At 40.7% G+C, this 20,749-nt stretch overlaps 1 protein-coding gene across 5 annotated transcripts in view; it reads right to left on the bottom strand.

Annotated features, from left to right (window-relative positions):
• Positions 1-20,749, bottom strand: part of SGCD (sarcoglycan delta) — a 340,677-nt gene that overhangs the window by 214,593 nt on the left and 105,335 nt on the right. The window contains exon 1 of one of the 5 annotated variants that reach the window (XM_068409438.1): positions 16,866-16,933. The exons of the other annotated variants lie outside the window; for them this stretch is intronic. The gene's annotated coding sequence lies outside the window, so the exon portion shown is untranslated. Of the gene's footprint in view, positions 1-16,865; positions 16,934-20,749 lie in introns of those variants that run through there. 5 annotated transcript variants of the gene reach the window in all.

The following is a 20,749-nucleotide window of genomic DNA, read 5'->3' as shown; positions in this document are numbered from 1 at the left end:
ATAAAATGAAGAATACATTGACCAAGATGAATATAATGGAATACTGTGACATTGCTGAACATCGGCATTGCTTTTCTTTGTTATCCAAGTGCAAACTAAGGGTATCCAGGAAAAAGGAAGTAAGAGCAGCAGTTAATCATGCTTTTTGTATGAACTATTCCCATCACAATACTATTAATGTCCCATTACAAGGTTCAAAAGTATGATTAATATCTTGCTGGTTAGAAAATGCTAAGACATTGCACAAGTCTTGCTGCTGCCGCGTACGAGTAAATAATTCCTGAAAGTGGAATCCAAGAAAATCAGTGGAAATACTTCCAATTTGAAATAAAACATGCATGCTGAAGAAAGGCACTTACATTAACGAAGGCTGCTTCTAAAGTTCAAAAGCATTAAGTTGCAGGCTACTGTCTAACTGTCTAGCTGCTAACACTGCATTATACTATTAGTTTTTTATTATTATTACTCCTCCTACTACTACAGTCTGGTTACACTATAAAATAAGATCTCTTGGGCTCCTTAGATTCAGACGTTTACATCTGCCCTTGTACTGAAGCTCCTTCATGAGATTATTGTTTCTTCTGTCAGTTCAATTGAAAGCAATGATAAAGTTACAGCTACGCATCTGTCCTTGTCAAATAACGCTTTCAAAGGGTTGGAAGCAGATTTGTGGGAAAAAAAGCAATGCTTAACTGATTTCCTGGATTTAGGAGCGAATGAGTATCAAACAGCTTGTGCTTAACTGGCCAGATCTTCAAAATAATTGAGTAATGAAATAAACCCAGTTCTTCCAACAAAAGCTGTCAGGTTTATATCAGAGGCAGCTGTACAATACAACCTTTGCTGATACGACAGTATCTAACTGGATTTCCTCTAACTTAAAATAGGAATGTAAGTAGAAAACAATCATGTCACTCATCTTAGTATCTCAGTTAAACTGTGAGCCTTAAAATTTGTCAATATATGCAACAACGCAGAATAAATTATGTTAATTGAGGAAAAACATTATTTTTTGATCCATGCCAAGGTAAACTATCTGCGTACCGTTAGCACACTGAGACTCTTCTGAGATATATTTTCTATATTCTGTAATTCAGGTACATTCCAGGATGAAGAACACTGTTTATTACTCAAAGGTTCGAATACCTTTGGATCTCTTTACCGCAGCTGATAGCACATAAGTGGATTGTATTACAGGATCAGGACATGAAAGCATAAGCTTATAAACACACTGCACTTCTCTTTCTCTGTATCAGAGGTATTAGCTTGACCACTATTAACTTTAATCTCATTTGAACTCAGTGCATTTGTATTTTGCCACCCAAAACTGACTTCCCTGTATCTCCTTCAGACACGCTTTCACCTTCCTTTTGCCTTTTTTTCCCTTTTTTTAAAAAAATTATTTTATTTTATTTTGGTTCAGGGACTCTCTGTTTTGAACACTTCAGAAGAAATCTCCCAACAATTCTTGCACTGGCCTCACTCTGCTCTCACTGGAATCGGTGAGATTTATTACTGGCTTGCATTAAGATTGGTCATAAGAAACAACTGTCTTTCCTGCCCTAATCTGTCACTCTTCAGAGATACTCTGCTTTGTGTGACTGCCATTTCTAACCTGTCTTCTGTTGGAAAATAAGTAAGTAAATGCATATCTCCATCTACTGTTAAATGTCATTGCTAAGCAAACCTTTCGTCCTTTGCTAAAGTTGCTTATCTCTAAAGTTATTTATTTAACTCTGTAACTTTATTGTTTATCTCTGTGGAACATATTGGGATAAGCTGGTACACCAAATGTTAGAGAAAATACAGGTATATTGGATTCTGTGGCACCTGGAGGACACACAGCTGTCAAGTCAGTTGTCAACCCAGAATTTGAGCAAGGTTTTCCATTATAAATTCAGATTATTACTCTCCGTGTTTTGCGTTTAAAAGGCTTACACAGTGTCAAACTCTGATGCATTTCCTGGAGGTCTAAAATATGATTCTCCTTTGATGCTTTAAGCCAAGTTTAGTTATATTAGTAAAAACAATTGTTTCTAATCACTTTCCAAACTTTGAAAAGTTTTGTCAGATAAATTAGTGGTATACAATGTGCTGTCACTCTGAAGTCCCACCGGTTGCTGTAGTTTTACACTGTTACAACCCAGGGGAAAGGTAAGAGTCAACCGAGTCCATAAATGACACACGAAGGCAGCCGCAGTCAGTGCACAGATCTGATAGGTTAGCCTGGAAAGTGTATCAAATTCACTGACACTTGAAAAACACCAACCTAACTTCTGAAATGTAGCTTTTGCTATGTGGGGATCAGATATTTGGGGAAAAATAAACTCAACTTGAGCTGGCAACCAGCATAAAAACCTGGTAAATCTCTAGAGCCTTTAATTGCTTTAATTTCAGCCACCAGCACAACAAGGACAGAGCCAGGAAAGTACACAAGAGGGCACGCAGAAGTCTGGCAGGACGACGCAAGGGTGAATGGATGCCTGCAGCTGCTTATGAGAACCGTAAGGGCTGGGTGAGTGCACTGGAGAGCCAAGAAGAAGCCAGAGTAGATCTGGGGCTGCAGGAGGATGCCAGAGTCTTCTAGGAGAAGTGTCAGGAGTTTGGAGAAAGCTGATGCAAGTTAAAAAGGATCATAAGGAAACAGGAGCGCTTGCAAGCCCCAGAAGTTGGTCTTTTGGTGCACAGCCAAAAACACATTTGCAATTGCAAATCAAGACTCTCTTAATGTCTTCTCCCCTTTCCAAGCACACATACGGTTCCAGTCTATGCTTTCTCAACCAGGCCATCTAGTCTCACACACTGCACTACAGAAAACCCTCAATAACGAGTGCAAAGCGATGAGCAATCCAGTATTGACACAGAAGGCAACCCTGCCACAGACTCCATCTTGAGTTCACCCATGCAAACACCTCCTGCTGCCTGCTCTCAGAGAGAGAAGGTTAGATGGACTTTTCCAACAAGTCACCAAACTGTCTGAAATCCACCCATAAAAATAAGGCAGCATCACACTGCTTCAGTCGGTGAAGGCTGGTTTCCTTGGCGCGCCTTCCACGTAAATCCTAACGAATGGAGCAGAAGCACAGCACCCGGCAGGCTGCACGGCAGAGCCAGCCTGAACAGCAAGTATCTCAACTGTCTTCAATCTCATTAGGTGCTCAGCAGTCTCAGAGCAATCTTTCAATTTGTGATGAAAAGCAAAGCAGCTAAAAGTAGACTATAAAATGTAAGAGAGTTAGAATAACCTTGTTATGAAATACAATGAATTCTCTTCAGACACAGCTCAAGACTCTGTCTGAAGTCTGTGACTAGTAGACTCCAGCCAGAAATATGTCACAAAGTCCAGGCAGAGCTTGGCATGAGATGAAAAGACTCATTTAGTCACTGTTGGCAAAGAAGCCATACCATGCACCCGAACCCCACCTAAATCTAGACATGATCAAAGTATAATAGTGAAATACGGATTAAAACTATTCATAACAGGGCAGCATTTGAGACAGAAATCGGCCTTATCACTGATAAAGATTTTCGTCTCTACAGACGTATACTGACATATAGAGTTAGCAGTGCGTACAAGGTAATTGCCTATGCCATCAGGCAGTTGGATTCCCTCTCTTCCACCCACAGTTCATCAGGCCAGCAAGTAATTGTGTTCAATTAAAATCCCTTTGGAAATATGATCCCATAGAAATCACGCATGAGAGTTTAGTGTGCTTTGCCTCTTTTTAAAGCCCTTCTAAAATCCCAAATAATAATATCGCCAACATTGTACTGCAGTTCTGCATGTATTTAAGTCAATTAGCGCAAATTCATCTCAAGGGGAAATTTTTTTCAGTCCACTCACCCTTAAACAATTGGATACTGCAAAAAAGCCTACAGCTATCTATCTGCATAGCACTGCAAACATTTTGAACACCACTAAAATAAAGTTCATTGACCTGAATTCATCTCTGGTGTAACTTCACTGACTTCAGTGGTCTTTTGCCAGTGATAAATTTGCCCACTGGGTTCTGGGACATGAAATGACTATGAAATCACAGCTTGTAGAAATGTCAGTGAACAGGTTTGGATGTGGGCAAGCCTGTGCATCAAGAAACTCCTCGTTACAAATCTGCAAACCTTTGGCAGTTTGCAAAAGGCTGTTCTTAGAAAAATTTTGAAGAGCTATAAATAGACTGCTCAGCCCATGGTAAGTTATAATCTGTGAAGGCTGCAAGACTAGAAATGTCTACAGCTCTGGGTTTGCAGCGGGGGCTTTCAGGACTTCTCTGACTGAAGAGACAAATTTCCAGACTTCAAGTTTCATGTCTGTGTGAGCGTGTGCACATCTATACATGCATGCTAAGAGTCACCTCTTCCGGGTTCTTCCCATTTCTAATGAAGAGCAGTATTTGTAAAAGTCACAAACTGACACCATTCAAAGAAACTGAAATGCTCTGTGAAATTCCGAATTAAAAAAAAAAAAAAAAAAAAAAAAGAGAAAGGCCCAAGTTCATATAGCCTCATGTCCCTGGAGCTTCTACGTTTCAGAAGCCATATGGTTTCAGACGCCCATTAACTTGTCTCTCACAAGCACATTCAGAAATCTTGATGCAACCTCCTGAACTCTTGAGCCAACCTGAAGTTACAGCCACATGCTCTGCTCTTCTGGAACAGCTACTGAAAGGGCTGAATTTCACCAGCTCTGACCTGCATTCACATTAGAAATAGTTACACATTCCTGCTAACACATCTGTTCTTCTCAAGAAAAGCATTACTGCTCTGATGGCTCACTAAGCTTGAAGGATGACATAGGAAGATGGCACATGCACATCACAAAAAATATGAAGCAATATACATATGGGGGGGAAACCCATGATCAAATTCTCAGCTGGTGTAAGTCAGCCTGGAGTTTTTCAAGTTAATGACTACAGAGCAATTTCTTTCCAGATCCATACCGCGCATTGTGTTTTTGCAATCAACCCAACAGAGAGATGTGAAAAACACTATCCAGCGATAACCATTTTACAGTGGCCGTTACAGTTACACACAGGCAATTATCCCAGTGCCAGAGAGTGATGGGAAGTATGTTTTCCCCTTTCTACTCACCGTGGAAGGGCAATAAGTAGTTAAAGTATATATTAATGATGCTTCAAATAATATACTTGATTACATCTACTGCAGAATATTTTCCTTTATGTTTTTGTAATGAACGTGACCATGAAAAACAAATTTATGCCTACAGTTTGTGTCATTATAAACTCAACTCATTTGATGTGGAAAACCTACAGTTTAATTGCTTGATTTAGATTTGGCTGGTAAAATGCGTACTGAAACATTACTCTCTCAATTATGTTAATTTATAACTGAAAAGCTAAATTTACAAAGGCAATAACATTAATTATTTACTTGCCCATTAAAGCTGAATATTTATTACTAAGCTAATTGGCTTCATAAGTCTGCCAAAAAATTAAAAATGAGTTTATGAACTGATTTATACAGGAATGATACTGCTGTATCTCTCAGCAGGTTTTGTGTGTTTAATGGATTGCTCTGATATACAAGTACATTTCTTTCATTTATAGTCTGTTACACATACCATTTTCAAAAGATTTTTTTTTTCCTTGATAAAGATGCCAGTTCTGACTCAGAGCAAGTTCCTTTACTGTTCCGTACCCAAAATCCTTTATGCAGTGTGATGGACTTTCATTGGTCTGTAATAATTTGCAATAATTGCACCTCGCCTGGTCATTTAAATGCTCACTGAGCGTAGGACTACATTGGGTTAAATCAACCAAAAAAGAGAAGCACGGTAGCTCAAAATAATCCAGCTTGCTGCCAGAACAGCAGGGCTGTTGAGAAACACCACCTACTAGTGAGGAGTCTCCAACCTCGCTAATATTTTAGCTTCATTTCCATATGCAAGATAACTAATATATTCAATATGTATTTATGCATGCATCCTCAAAATACTACAATTAAGTTACTAACGCTTACAGAACAATTTGAGTGTTACCTTAATGTATGATGAAAGGCTAATTTTGATTGCTGCCTAGATGGAAATTCTAATTCCATTTGGCAATGTCTTTCAAGTCCAGCACAAAACAGATACCTTCTCTTCCTGCTCATGTTCCTTAAATATGTGACTTTCCCAGAGGGTGACTGGATTACTAAAGAGCTGCAGCGGCACGGCCATCAGCGTGAGGCAGAACGGACTGCTGTGATCTTCATTTTTGCTTGTGCTTCTGCGAAAGTCCTCTTTGACCGAGGCCTACTAATAACTGGCCTGCAGAGTGGGCAACATAAACTGAATAAAAGAGCCAACTCTGAGACCACGCTCACAGAGACAGCAAATCCTATGTTCAATATTTATTTATGCCAGTGTCCTCAAAACAGGATGATTAGGTCTAAATCACAGTCAAACTTCCAACCGTGGTGTAATTGTATTAAAAAGGAAGGACAGAAGGGCCCAAGAAAGAGGCGTTAGGTCAGCGAATTTGGCATCTCATCTTACATGAGAATCACAGTTTAAAACTCTGCTGCCCTCAATTTTTTCCTGCAACTCCTCTGCTGCTGTCTGAAGCCCAGTGGCAGAGCCAGTGACGTGGAACATGTGAACCTCTGTCTCCAGGAAAAATCATCTGGCTTAAACTATCAATAACTCACACTGCCTAAGAGGCTGGATTCACGACATACAGTTGATTTTTTGATGATAAAACTCATAAAGGAAAAAAAAAAACCACCCAAACTTCTAACTGAAAATCTGTGGTTTCTTTGTCCATGCATGTCCATGTCATTGGAACAAGCTGCCCAGGGAAGTGGTGGAGTCACCAACCCTGGAAGTATTTAAAAGACATATAGATGTGGTGCTTACAGACATGGTTTATTTGCGGACTTGGCAGTGCTGGGTTAACGGTTGGACTTGATGATCTTAAAGGTCTTTTCCAACCAAAACGATTCTATGATTCTATGCATCAGCTCCCATCACAATAAACCAGACCTAAGCCAGGATCACAAGTTCATCCAGCATTTGCCTTTTCTAAAATTAGGGAGGACACTGATACTTACGCCAACAGAGCACACACGCTCATCTCTCTCAGTGTCAATGTCTTCTAAATACAAAAGAAGTGTGGCTCAGTATCACACAGCACTGTATAGGTACAATACACCGAACTGGCAAGAACCAGAAGAAATTGTAAGTAAGTTTCTAGTAAGACCTGATCAAAAGGCTGCTGTCACCACTGGAAAGAATCCTCATTAATTTTTGGATTTAAATCAGTATTGCAGAGTTTGTCCTGCTGCCTGTTGTGCTTGTGGCTACATCAAACTTACACATATGAAACAGTCATGGAAGCAACTATATGTCTTGCTTTGCATTATCATATATCTAGGAGTTTGGTGCAACCCACTTCTCCATGGGCTTTTACTGAGAGCCTGAAGAGACTGGAAAGCGATCTGTGTGGTGACATTCACTGAGATACAATGACACCACTTCTAAAGCTTTGCCTCGGAAATGTTTAACTTTTCTAAACTACATCTGCAGCTTCTTCCTCCCAACGAAGCACAGCCCAATGAGATAATAGCAGGGAATGACTAAGCAGGGCAAAGGAGGAAATTTTTCTACCTGTAAAAATTTGTTACTTAAAAAAATATATATATAATGAGACCAAAAATCAAAGTCTCAGAAATATTAATTATTCAGAAAGCCATTATGAGTTAAAGTCAATACAAAAATCATTTGTGTAATGCTTCATTGAAATGTCAAATTTTTTTAAAAACTTTATTAACTATAACGTAAGATATATGTCTTATAAAAAAGTTATTTCAAACTAAAAAATCAAGCCTTTTGTTTAAAAAAAAACCCAGCCCCAACACTATAGAAGAAACTAATTTTAACAAACTCCAGAAGTCTGTGCTGCTTTGGTTTCAGCCCAGCGTTTCCTGAACCTGGCCTCTCCCTCACTATTATTAAGGTATTAAGGGTTTGGCACTGACCCGAGCCAGCACATCAGAGTGGAAAATCCAGATCAGGTCTGGCACAAAGCAGCAAACCTTGCAGATAAAACCCGGTACAAGGCAGTGCTGGTAAACAAGGGTAATACTGCATGACAGACAACTAGCAGAAGAGAGGATGGCAAACAGAAGATAATTGTCAAGCATGTGGTATTTTTAGCAACAATCAACCAAAATGCCTTAGACATCAATTTCAAGCCACTTAATCCTCTTAATGATATGCTATGGCATTTGTTTATGATTAGGGTTTCACTTTGTTTTCTATAGAAGATTCCCCTCAGACTCTCGCATTCAGTGTGCTTTGTAAATAGTTCTGTGAATACATTGAATATTAGGTTGGAGTTTAGTTATCACAGTGCTAAATTATTCCAGCTGTGTCGTCATTAATTCTCCTAATTTTAGTATCATTCACTATCATTACAACAACGCAGCACCCTATGGATACATTTATTACAGAGCATAAATCCAGTGCTCACACATAAGATGATGGAATGCCTACTCTGCAATCTTCATGCAAAAGCCCGAGGAATGTTTAAAAAGAATTATCTTTAAGACAACTTTTTAAAGGCTTACCTCTAGATTGCCATCTTCTGCCCACCTATTACATTTTTGTATGATGTTAGATAAGCTTTCTGCATGTGATACGCCACTGCAATACAGGCTATTGCCCAAGGCAAAACTCTTTCATAGAAAATACGCTGGGGAAAGGGATGGTGGAGAGAGAGCAAAGAAGAGTATGTTGCTGTACACAGCAATCTCCATTAAGAGAAAGTATTTATAAGAACAGACATTTAAAAATCTTAATGCATATTCTGCTCCCCCTTCAGAGAATTTATGCTACTGCATGTATCTTTTTTCTAAAACAAGCATATGTTTGATTTGGTCTCAGTTCAGAAAAGCAATTCGTTCAGGGGAGAGCTTTTAGCACCTCCTTAAAACCTGTCAGAGAAAAAGTTAAGCAGATGCTTCAGTGTTTTCCTAACTCAGGACTGTAACTGGATTTATGAGCGCATAAATCCCTCGACATCATGCATTCGTGCATACAGATTTTGAAATTTTGGTTCCGTTATTAAGGCAACTCTCTACCTGTTCGGACACCTTTGAGTCTGGTAACAAGAGGTTATAACTCTGTTTCAAGCAGCTGCTCTGAAACAGTCCTGAATGTGCCAAGACTGTTCCCCCCAAAGGTAACCCTCCAGGTTACCTCCCTTCTGCAGTAAAGTTGCAGCATTTTCTGAGTATACTGGATCACAGACTAATACCAGCAGTAGTAGTGCTGGTTTTGTTGCTTCCCTCTAGGGTTGCCTACATCCTTCGTGAGCCCCACGTCACAGCAACTGGTTAGGGGTCCACAGTAACATCCCCTGAGCTCTCCTGAAGCAATGGTCCCTATACAGCAATTCTTTATTTTATAGGTGTGCAATTGGTTTTACTTTTTTAATGATTTGGGCTCATCCACATTTGATACACGTACTTTCTGGTCTGTCATCCAAGCAACTAATGAAAATTATTAAGGCAGATCCTTCTCACACCTCGTGGCCAAAATGTCCAAGGACATTCGAGTTAGATATTAATACACTGCTCTTAAAGATTTTGTTAAAGTCAGGCATGCAGCCTTTAGCAGTTATTGGTGAGTGAATTCCTTGCTACCTGGGAATGTGCACCTCTGCTAACAGCTTCTACCAATCCACTAATCAAAAAGCTTGAAAGCTGCAAGTTTGAGCTGAGCTTTCTCTCAGATATGCAAACACAGTGCATCAGACTCCTGGGCAAAAGACAAAGTGCTTCTGCTTTCCTCTCTTTTGGATTAGTCACCCAATCAGAGAAGAAAATGAGATTAGTTTGGGCTTAATAAAGCATGTTAGATATTATTTGCTGCTCACAGGAATATCAGAGCAAAGTTCAATAATTTGCTCTGTATCTTTCTGGGTATTTACAAACCCCTGTTTCCCTTGCACTGTCCTCTGTGATGACAGGTACTATGTTTGCCTTCCTCTGGACTTGTGACAATTGCCCTGTCCTCCGTAAGCTTCTGAGAGTCATTGTAAATAATTCGGTGGGTACATTTCCAAAGGCCATGCTGACCTAAATATGTCACACTTACCTAAACACTCCTTATCTTGTTCTTGCCTTTGCTCGTAACCCCTTGTTACAGGGAACACTGTTATAGATCTGACACAATTATTAACCTTTCTGAGAAGAGCAGTGCAAAATAATGGCATTTGGTATTTCTGTCTTTTCTATCTAGTCCATTTATTTGCTTCCCTTTCGTACTGATGGACTTTTGCCTTCCTTTTACTTCCAGTTCTTTTGTAAGTCATTTCACAACCCTTTGTAGCTGTAACTGACTTTGCCTCTCGGTCCTTCTGATTTTACCCTATGTGGCCACACAGCTAGTGGTGTTCTTAGCCACACATCCTTTGCTCACCAGGTTTGTACCACTGCACATCAGTGAAAAGCTGCTGGCGCAGCCACGCTAGTTCCTTATGACATTTTTTCAGTAAGACTGACACTAGGTTTAGATGTACTGACTTCAGAAGGGGTTTGGCTACAAACTTTGGATGCAGAGGAGCTCTGGAAGCCACAATATACCTCCCATGTGCACTGCTCCAGCACACGAGATGTACCCTACTATGCCAACATCTGTCTTCCCACCAAGTGATGCACAGCTGGATTGAATAGCACAGGAGGAAGGGCTGAACAAAAAGCCTCAACTTTTCACTCCTTACCCCTCCTCTCCATATGCAGTGGTTAGAAGGGACACAGCAAATATCCACATTTCCAGGCAATTATTCAGTATGTGAATTATCAAAGGACAGGATGGAGGTCTCCTAGACCCACAGCCCCCATGTCCTCTACACACAGCCAACAACCTACCCCTACACATTGCTGAAGACCAAACTCTTCAGCTACATCAGCTTTATAGCTAACTTTAGGCTGAACCTCAAGAACCAATATGAGTTTGGTAGGAGCTTCCCAGTTTCCTTAGTATTAGTTAAATGTATTTTCTCTAATCATCACTGCAATCTCCTTCACGAAAGATTTTCAAATTCAACAAAAATAGTCCAAAAATAACTAATTTCTCTTCTTGGACTGTTGTCACTTAACAGACCCATGAACAAGCAATTTATTTCACGTTCAGCTGAACTGATTGAAATGCTTTAAGTTGCATTGATTAGCAAAGCTTTGGCTTTAAATCTCAAATGGAGTTCTGGAGAAACACATAGAGACCAATTAATAAAAGAAATTTGAGAAGCAAACTGTATGCAGACATGAAAAAAATATATACCTGCATTAGTGCAGTATGACTGGGTAAGAGGTTTGAATGTGCCCCATTTTTTTATTCTTCAAGCAAGGTATTAATGAAATGGGTCATAAACTGGCAGGACTAAGCATCTTCTAGATCATCCTTGGATTTCAAGCGCCAGTCTATGCCTGCCCTACACTTGAGGTAGCCATACACATTGTGCAAAACACGGTACCCAACAGGCATTGAGAATCTTGAATTCATCCCTATAAAGGGTTACAGATGAAAGACGCAGAGATGGGACCCTCATCTGGAAGACCTCACAGAGAGAGGCTGGCACTGCCCTGGCAGTGGGGAAATGGGGGCACACAGGGGAAAGAACTAATCAGCGATTTCATGTCTTTGCTGTGCTACTCCCCAAACATTATCTAGTCTTTGTGCAGCAGAGCCCCCAAATACCTCAGCTCAACAGTACTGCTTTAATTAACAAGTTTGTACAAAGTATCTTAAATATGAAAGTGTGGGGTTCCCCCCACTCCAACATTTTGCATCCCAGCTTATGTTCCAAACAAGAGAAAAAGCTCACTCCCTTTTTTAATTCATTACCCTTTGCCCAAACCCAGCCTACTCAGACAACTCAAAAAGAAGCTACGTGACATACCCTATACTTCTGGCCATCAACATATCTGTGTCCTAAGCTGTCATCCTATAGCCCACTGATCAGCATAAGTTATTTTCCTCAGTGAGAGCAATACCCTTGTGAAAATGTCCCACAACCAATCCCAATCAAAATGCCACCTGCCCTCCACCTACCCTGTCTTCGCAGTTTCTCTCTTGAATATTCTGGTGGCATCATTTTTTTCTTCAATACCCTTTGGATTTTGCACACCTTGGTCACGACCCCTCTTAATCTCTTCTATTCTAATGAATATAAACATAATTTTCTTAACCTCTTCTCCTAGTTTATAACCCCTGAGGCCCTTTATCATCCTTGTTAAGACTGTATCCATAATTAAGGTGTCTAAAAAGATCAAAAGGAACGAACAAGAAAGTGCCTACTTAATACAAATTGTTACACGAATAACCAACATCTCCCCCCCCGCAGACGCACCCTTCCCATTCCAACCCGAGTGTGCAGTGTCGGAGGGCAAAGCTGGCCGCTGATTTCTGCCCAGCACGCAGTTTGGCCAGGACAGCCTTTGAAGCTGCAGGGTGCACCCCTCCTCCCAAGCGCGTGCTGCAATATTCATCTTTCTGGTATTTGTGCTAACTCATTACAGCTACACAGACACATGCATTTATATTCTCTGCAGAGAACTGAAAATTCACACCTGCCCATGTTATGTGCCAGACAAGCTGCCCTCCATCTGTCCATACACAGGCACACATACAAGTTCACGTATATACACACAGACGGCGGACTGCTCCCTGCTCGTACACACAGGTATGCACGCGCATAGATGTAGGGACGTGTTTAATACTGCTGTTACCAAGGAAAGAGTACACTGACCACAACCACTTTTAATACAAGAATGACAGATGAAGATAACACACCAACCAGCCTTCAGTGCTCACTGCGGCTGGCATTTGTTAGTTGTATACATCCTTGAATACTCCACTGATAAGCAGTGTAGAAGTCTCCAAGGGATGAATGTACAGTCACAAAAATGCCCAGGGCACGGAAGATAAACACCTTGCAGGGGATATCACTGTATCCTTATGGATTACGCTTTATGATATTTAGAATTTAGAATCCTGCCACAGGAGATCAGACCAGTGCTCTGTTTAGACCAGAAACCTGAATCAGACAGCAGCAAAAGCAGATGCTTCAGGGAAGGGTTTGAGAAATCCTTGCAAACAGTTATAGAACAACTAAACCACCTGGGCTATTTTCTTCCTCATCTTGATACACCAGAGTTGGCAGATGACCTGAAAAGGAAGAATTTCTCTACCTCTCTCAAGCACCTCCCTTTTCAGTCCTTACCATTGTATGCTGAATGGTCTCACTGCTGTGAAATGAGGTCCAACCCTTTGGACTTCAGCTCTTGAGCTTTTGTCCTTGGTGGCACCTTGTTGCAGTTTGTCCCCCAGCCTTGGCAACTCCACAGCTCCTCCCACACCCACAAAATATGAAATCACAAGCTCATGACCAATGTGCTGCTCTTGTAAGAGGTTCCTTGCAAGATTTGCTCACACATTAGTGAATCACTTCCAATCTGTTTTGCATAAGCAAAATTAAGGTATTTCATTATGAAAATGTATGCCAAAACATCTTCCCACAGAGCTTTATACTGTCAAGGTATGATGCAGTCATGTAGGGTCAAGACCGGGGTACCTTTTACAGAACACAAGGCTGCGACCCGTTTGCTATGTGGTAACCATCTATGCAAGTACAAGAGGTGAAAATGATTTGCACGCTTTGTAACTACATATCTGCTACTCAGCAGGTATAGCCAGTAGTAACAACCTGCAGAAGGAAATGGTACTAAAACTGTAGCCTACGCCAAACTTATGACTCTATTTTTCTTTCCATTATTACCTATCAGAGAATGGTTACCATGAAACATTATCTGTATATTTTATCATGCCTACATTTATGCTACAGGAACAAATCAGCAGCTGAAAATAGCTTTGTACTCCTCCGAGAAATCTCACTGCCTTTACAAGATCTTAAGTCGGTAGTTCTTTATCAGCATCTTATTTATCTAGGCAATTCCCGTGCTGCTGAGCTTCATCGTTACTAGGGGTGGGTGACATACGCTGCTGTTCAATACTACCGGTCTTTGCAAAGAAAACACAGCTCCAGCTTCCTTCCTCACAGTCAGACCTTCAGGCTCTGAGCAGCATCTGGTACATGGAGAAGATAAACCAGAAACCACATTTCCTCAAGCCTTTGACACCCAACACCAGGCTTTCTTTCCTCAAGAAGTCCACTGTTAGCAAAAGCTACTCATCAGGCTGTTTTCCAGAGCTTTGAGTGCTCTCACCAAGCAGCCTGGCAGTTAAGACAAGAAGCCCCAGGAATTAGAGGCTTTTTGGGGCGTGCAGGTCACAACTTCCCTCCTCCAAAGCAGTGAGCCTGAAAACCCATCTTGTGCTGCAGTCCTCACATCTCTCCTGCTCACTGCCACAGAGGCAGAGCCCAGCAGTTCAGCAGCCCTGGTATGGCAACCAAAGAGCTGTAATCTCCAGGCAGCCTCTGGACATGGACTCCCAGGGCTTCTGATCTCTGCTTGAGCTGTCCATCAACTGGGCGACTGGGGCCTGGAGCTGCAGGGCAGGGGAAACACAGCTCGACCAGGAATCTCCAGGCTTGGGTTCAGCTACACTTCGAAACGTTAACAAAATGTTTCCATTACATCTGTTTTGTGGTTCTCCTGTTTTATTTGATTTTTAAACACATTTTTCACTCCTCTCAGAAAAGGAACAACTATCTCTTCCCCTTCTATCAACTAACTGCAAATTTTTACTTTAAATCAACTCTTTGTCGATGATTTTGAGTAGCTGCCACATAGCTACTTCTCATTACAAGACTTTGGATGAGATCTTTGTATTGTTACGAGCTTAAAATAATGATGAAGTTCATATTTCTTCTTCAGATATATGTTTGTATGCTAGAGTAAGAGTGCTGCTGGTAATTCTCCTCTCCTCCTGTAGAAGCAAGCTACAGGAGCTCATACCTACTCCACATCTACTTTCTGGGAAGCAGCAGCTGCCCAGACTAGCGATGACTCTACTAAGCTAGGGCACAATCACCACTTTTTGGCCTGTAAACTAAGCAAATAATTACCTGAGCTCTCCTCTAGTTCTTGAGCCACAAATAATGGGAGGAAAAAAAAACAGTTCACAGAGTTCCTGGCTGAAACAAGGTAGTAACATTCAGTAATGATCAACACATGCTGTAATTCTTGCCTTTAGGATATAACTGGTTAGGGAGAGTCTACATACGGGTGTAACTGGGCAATTACATAACCTCAATGATCTATGAATATTATTAAAAGTCCAGCTGATAGAAGCAAATTGCAAAGTACAGGCTTGTGAACACAAAGCCATCAAAAAAAGGTAAGAGCTTCTTTTAGACTTTGTTGCTGGTTAAAAAAAAGAAAAAAAATCTTATTTCCTCTTACTGGCAAAGGTTCTGGCTTGACAGCCACGAAGAGTGATCTATTTCTTCAAAGTAATGCTGGCAGCAATGGTACACATTTCTTCCAATGTGCCCAACCCCATATCTATTTTGAGTTCTAACAGTAAGCTAAAGGTTAAATCTATTTATTTAAATCCACACCCACATGTGATTTAAATTGACCCAAATTATTGTCTGAGTTGTAACCTTTCTGTATTAAAGTCGCCTCAGGGGCTGCTACTTCATTTCAGGCTCAGAAAATTCCTCCCTCGCGGGATAAAAGCGGGTAAGGAGCATCTCCAAATAGAAATGGAGAAGGAAAGTGGGCAGGAGGAGTTCATCTTCAAAGAATGCCTCTTGGTGTTGTGGATACTGCAGAAAACTTTAGTTTTATTAGATAAATACCTAGAGAGGTTAGCTCTAGTCAAAGTACGTGTTGGTGATAAAAGATCTCATTGTCGTTCCCATTTTAAGGATTCCTTAAAAAAAAAAAAAAAAAAAAGAAAAACATATGTTCTGCCTGCCTTTGTGCTGCAGCTGGAATGAAACCCACCAAAACACCCCAAAATGGAAAAGGAAAGGTGGTCCCACACAATCAGCCCACTACGAAAATAATCCTCTGCAAACAGTCCTCTCTGTGCCAGAGGACCAGGAGGACTGAGGAGGAACAGGAGCCTCTTGCAGTCACGCACCAGTTAACATGAGCAAAGTGCCATCCCAGGAGTGAAATTACTCTCTAGGCTGATAAAAGGCAAAGGGAAAGCAGCATCTGGCCTACAATATTTAGCCTTTTCTACACAGTTTAATGCTGTGTGAAGCATGGTAAAAGCAAAGCTTCCTCAGCCCCGGGAAGACAGCTGGCGATGAAACGCAGCAGGGACACCATATGATGGAAGGCTCCTAATTACAAAATCTCTGTCTTGCCTGTCAGAGCAACCGCACAGTAGTACAGGGAGCTCACGGAGGAGTTGGGGAAGATCAAGCAGAGATAAGACTTGAAATCTATCTCCAGATGCAAACTTCCCATGCCTTTGAGTACAGCTGGCTCTTGGATCTAGCTCCAGCCCAAAAAGATGTGGCTCAGCAAGGTCAAGGCATCCCCAAAGTTCAGGACTTGTCCAATTCTGGCTTCTGACGGGGAGCCAGCCGTACAAAGAGATACTCAGCTGAGAATTTCAGCACTGATGGACCACAGATACCAAATTCCATCAGCATGAGTGATAATCCCCAGACACACAGATTCACTCACACCAATATAAAGCACAAAGATGGGAAAAAAACACAGTAACCCAAGAGGTTTGAATTTCATTTGATGTTCATTAGACACATAAGAGGAAAAGAAGGACTTTCTCTTTCAACCTATATAGAGTACGTCATTACACACTGATACTGTTAATTGCTATTCAAGTGCCCAGAGGCAAAGACACAGCACACTTTTAACAAGCTCAAAAATATTGTTAAATACATCAGTATTATAGAAAGGAAGGCAAACCCCGGCAATACCGTGAAAGCAAGCCGCAGAGAACCAAGGGAGGTGACTCCATGCTGACGGACAGACTGGTACTGGTATCCGCTAAAGCTGATCTAAAACCGCTACCTTTATGCTACACCTCAGTCACCACTGTGACTACACAAACCCTCCGAGTCTCCTAATAGCAGCCTCTCACCGAGATCATTGCAGTGGCATGAAGGGCCACATGTCAATGAACTTCTAAATCTGGGCTTTCCCTCCTCCCCTCTTCTTTGGTCGCTGAAGCTCTGCTATATTAGTGCATCAGCACCATCGGAATTATAAGGGCATCACTGTCTGCTGGGAAGGCATCGAGCAGTGATATTTTCAGCTGTACTGCCAGCATGTTTCTGCAGTACCGTGAGGGGAAAAAAAAACCTGGAAGAGCTGGCTGAACTCTACAGTAAATATAAATAAGCTCCTGCTAAACCATACGACTTCTGCTAAATTTGAAGCGCAAACGACAAAACTGTTTTATCAGCTTTATGCTGAGTATGAAAGGGATAAAGAATTGGATTTTTACAATTCAGTACGAGGCAACCCCAGCCCGGCAGAATCAGCATCATCCGGTCTGTGTGCGGGTGGCAGAGCTGGACACCTAATTTTGAGACAACAGTAGATAGATATTTAAAGCTATTGCTCAAAGGGCTTAAATAATGAGTTGTAAATTAATTCATTATCATTTGCTGTATAGCTGATGAAAAACAAGTCAGATCTCACATGCAGTACAAGCTTTGGTGAAATCTGGTAGGTGATGCTTTGGCCCAAGAGAGAGAAGCACCTAATGCCAGAGGCTTAATTTATGACTACGCTTCAATTCCCAAGCATTTGTTTCGCCACAAGAGCAAAGTTTTCGTGAATTGGGGGTAAATTTGACTAATCCTGGTTAAAGTTTCAAAGTCAACAAGTGTGTGCCTAGAAGAGAGCCTGACAAAATCTTCCGGTCAGGGCGTTTGATATACATGTTTTCTTAATTATGCTAAAGGGTCATAAGACCCAAACAGCTCAAACTAAAACCAAGTAAAATCAGTGCTGCTATTTTTAGAAGAATAAACAATAATAAGGAAGAACTCTTAAAAATAGTAACATAATGTACTAGTAAACACAAAAGAAGTCAGTCAGTAAAGTACATAAGACTTGAATATCAAACAATAAAAATGGTCACAGAAATTCTCAAATAGTAAACCAAAACTGATAAGCATTAATTCTCCACAAAATTAAATTACATTTTTAAAAAAAAAAGAAAAAAGCAGAAGCAATGAGCCCTGATACAGAAAATGACTGAATTAACATATCAAAGGAAGGAGATAGGAGAGTAATCCAGAGGGTAATACAAAAGAAAAGTTTAAGGGACACCTTGGGATAAGTTTTCTTTGAAGTATTGCACTTCCTAAAATAATAGGAGGGTTATCTAAACACGCCCATCACGCATCACAATTATTGTACTACACTTTTACTTACAGAAAATTCATTACATAAGTGGAGAGTAAGTGCTCCTGCAGAACAGGCCTAATTAAGAAGCTCTCATTGTGCGTGGAATTAGTATCCGGGACAGAGAAGCCAAGTCCGTATTTCAGACCCTTGGTGTGCACCCAGGCCACACACGATCCTCCAAAGCAGAGCAGTCTGGTGGTGACGGAATCTTTACAGCTAGTGTATCTTATTAAGCTAAAAATGTCTTCATTGTCCTGCAGCTCATCTCTTCCCCCCTTTCCCATTTCCACAGACTGTGTCTGCCTCTGACATCAGATGCAGCAGCTACAAGATCACCCACAACTATTACATCTCATGCAACTGTCAATATTTAATTTTCTACATATGCTGGAACAAAAAGCCTTGCAGGCCATTAAAATAACATAAACAAGCTTAGAACTTGAAGATAAAATTAATCAACCATCACTTTGCAATCATTTCTGTAGCACGCTGCAGGTGCATCTCCTCTGTGGGGACATTGCACGCATCTGCCATGGAGATGACCCTGACTTCTTTGGCGACTTACATCACAGTAAATGTGGAAGACTAGAAGTGGCACCAGCTGAAGAGATGTCCAGTTTCCACAGAGAAAGAGACTACTCATGGCTGTACAAGACCAAAGAGTTGCCCGTGCTCTGCAAAGCAAACTGTACCAAAGAGGTTCCTTTTTTACTTTTTTGACTGTGCTGGAAATGTAACGGTTGTAGAGTTTACCAGGAAACATATACACAGCGTATCACCTGAGGGACTGCTTGGGCAAGGTCTTTGAGAAGGATAATCCTGCTTCCTTTCCTAAGACCATCCATATAATATCACAATGTAGTATGACTTTGGCACGTGCTTTTATTTTTGGAGATTTAAGATCTGGAAATATTTTACCCTATTTAATTTTTTTTCACTTTAATTAATTTTGCCTCAAGCCACTCTCTTTTCCCAGCTCAGCTCCACAATCACCTTGCAGGTGCAGTGGTGTGTCCAGGGCGGATTTGCTTGCCTGAGCTGTACTGTATCCGAACGGGACAACTGAAAATGAGTAGCAGTAGATACCAATTTCTGAACATCACTTGCCAACGTATGCAACAGGTGATATAGATATCTCCAGATGACTGATCTACATCCAATAATCAAATACATGGCAGATACGATCGTTAGATGAAATTCAGTCTGGAAGTTTAAATGGAAAAGGAAATCAGATAATTAAGACCCTGCCCTTAGTAATACATTTTTTAAAGTGACAAAATCTATAAAAACCTCAGGCAGAAACATAAAGTGCAGCTGAAAGAGATTCATTGAAAACCAAATTAATATTTTAATTCTGTCAACATGGAAAAAAGTCTCTAAATGAGATGAAGTTCAAAATGAGTACCAAGCACAGTGATTTATTGCCTTTTCTCCATAATTTAATTTACTGTTTCTTTAACGTTCACTAAATTCCTCCCGTAGAGTTTCAGCCTTAGTTCCTCACAAAAAAAGCAGCTTGCACCTTCAGTGCTCTCTGTAGCGCTTCAGAAAAAGGAACATTCAATTGAGAAAAAGCCAGTGGTTTTCCATTAGCTGTGTCAAAAATCAATTAGGCTGAAGGATCAGAGGTGGGATTAATAAAGCTTTCTTCACCTCTGTAGCTCTGCACTTACTCTCTAGGCAGAATGAATGGGCTTGTTTGCCACACAGTCTCCAGGAACAACAATTTTCAAACAGTGAAACTAAAGATACTTATATATTTGTAAAGCAGCACAACACTTTCAAAGCCAGATCAGCTGGGCAGGGCAGTATTTTAGCTACACACACTTTAAATGATTTTTCCAGCTTTTACCTTTATAAGGTGCTTCCCTTAAGCATATCCTCTCAAAAAGAAGTAAAAATAAAATCAATCAATCATGAGCATTTGGCTTGACTGCTTCAAAGAGTCTACAGCAATCACTAAACAGGAGGTTGCCAAAATTGCAGTCTTAATTAAGTGAAGATTAATTGTTAAATTAACTTAAATTTAATACAATTGTGTGATATATCATGTTTATATGAATTGATCGAAAGCACAGTTAGCAGTCACGTGCAGATCCATATTTAATAAAATGATTTTAATATTCAGTTAACACTTAACATACAACCTCTTTTATTAAATGTATATCATGATTACCATGGCACTGTCAAGCCTTTCAAACATTCCCATCATCATAGAAATAAAAATTTACAGATGCTATTCCTACTATCAAACTTCTACTGTTTGATATAATTACGCCAGCCCCTAAACTACCCTGAATAGCAACATTTCATGGCAAGGGCAGAGGAGAGAGTCATGCTTTAAAATAACGTAGCTGTCAGCTGCGACTTCCAAGTTTAGGGATAATCGCAGGGACACAAAAGGGCAGCAGGCTGAGTCTGGGCCCTGTAAAGCAGCAACGGT

Source organism: Nyctibius grandis, chromosome 10, assembly GCF_013368605.1.
Source record: "Nyctibius grandis isolate bNycGra1 chromosome 10, bNycGra1.pri, whole genome shotgun sequence".
Taxonomy (NCBI): Eukaryota; Metazoa; Chordata; class Aves; order Nyctibiiformes; family Nyctibiidae; genus Nyctibius; species Nyctibius grandis.
This window is presented reverse-complemented; position numbering and strand designations above follow the sequence as displayed.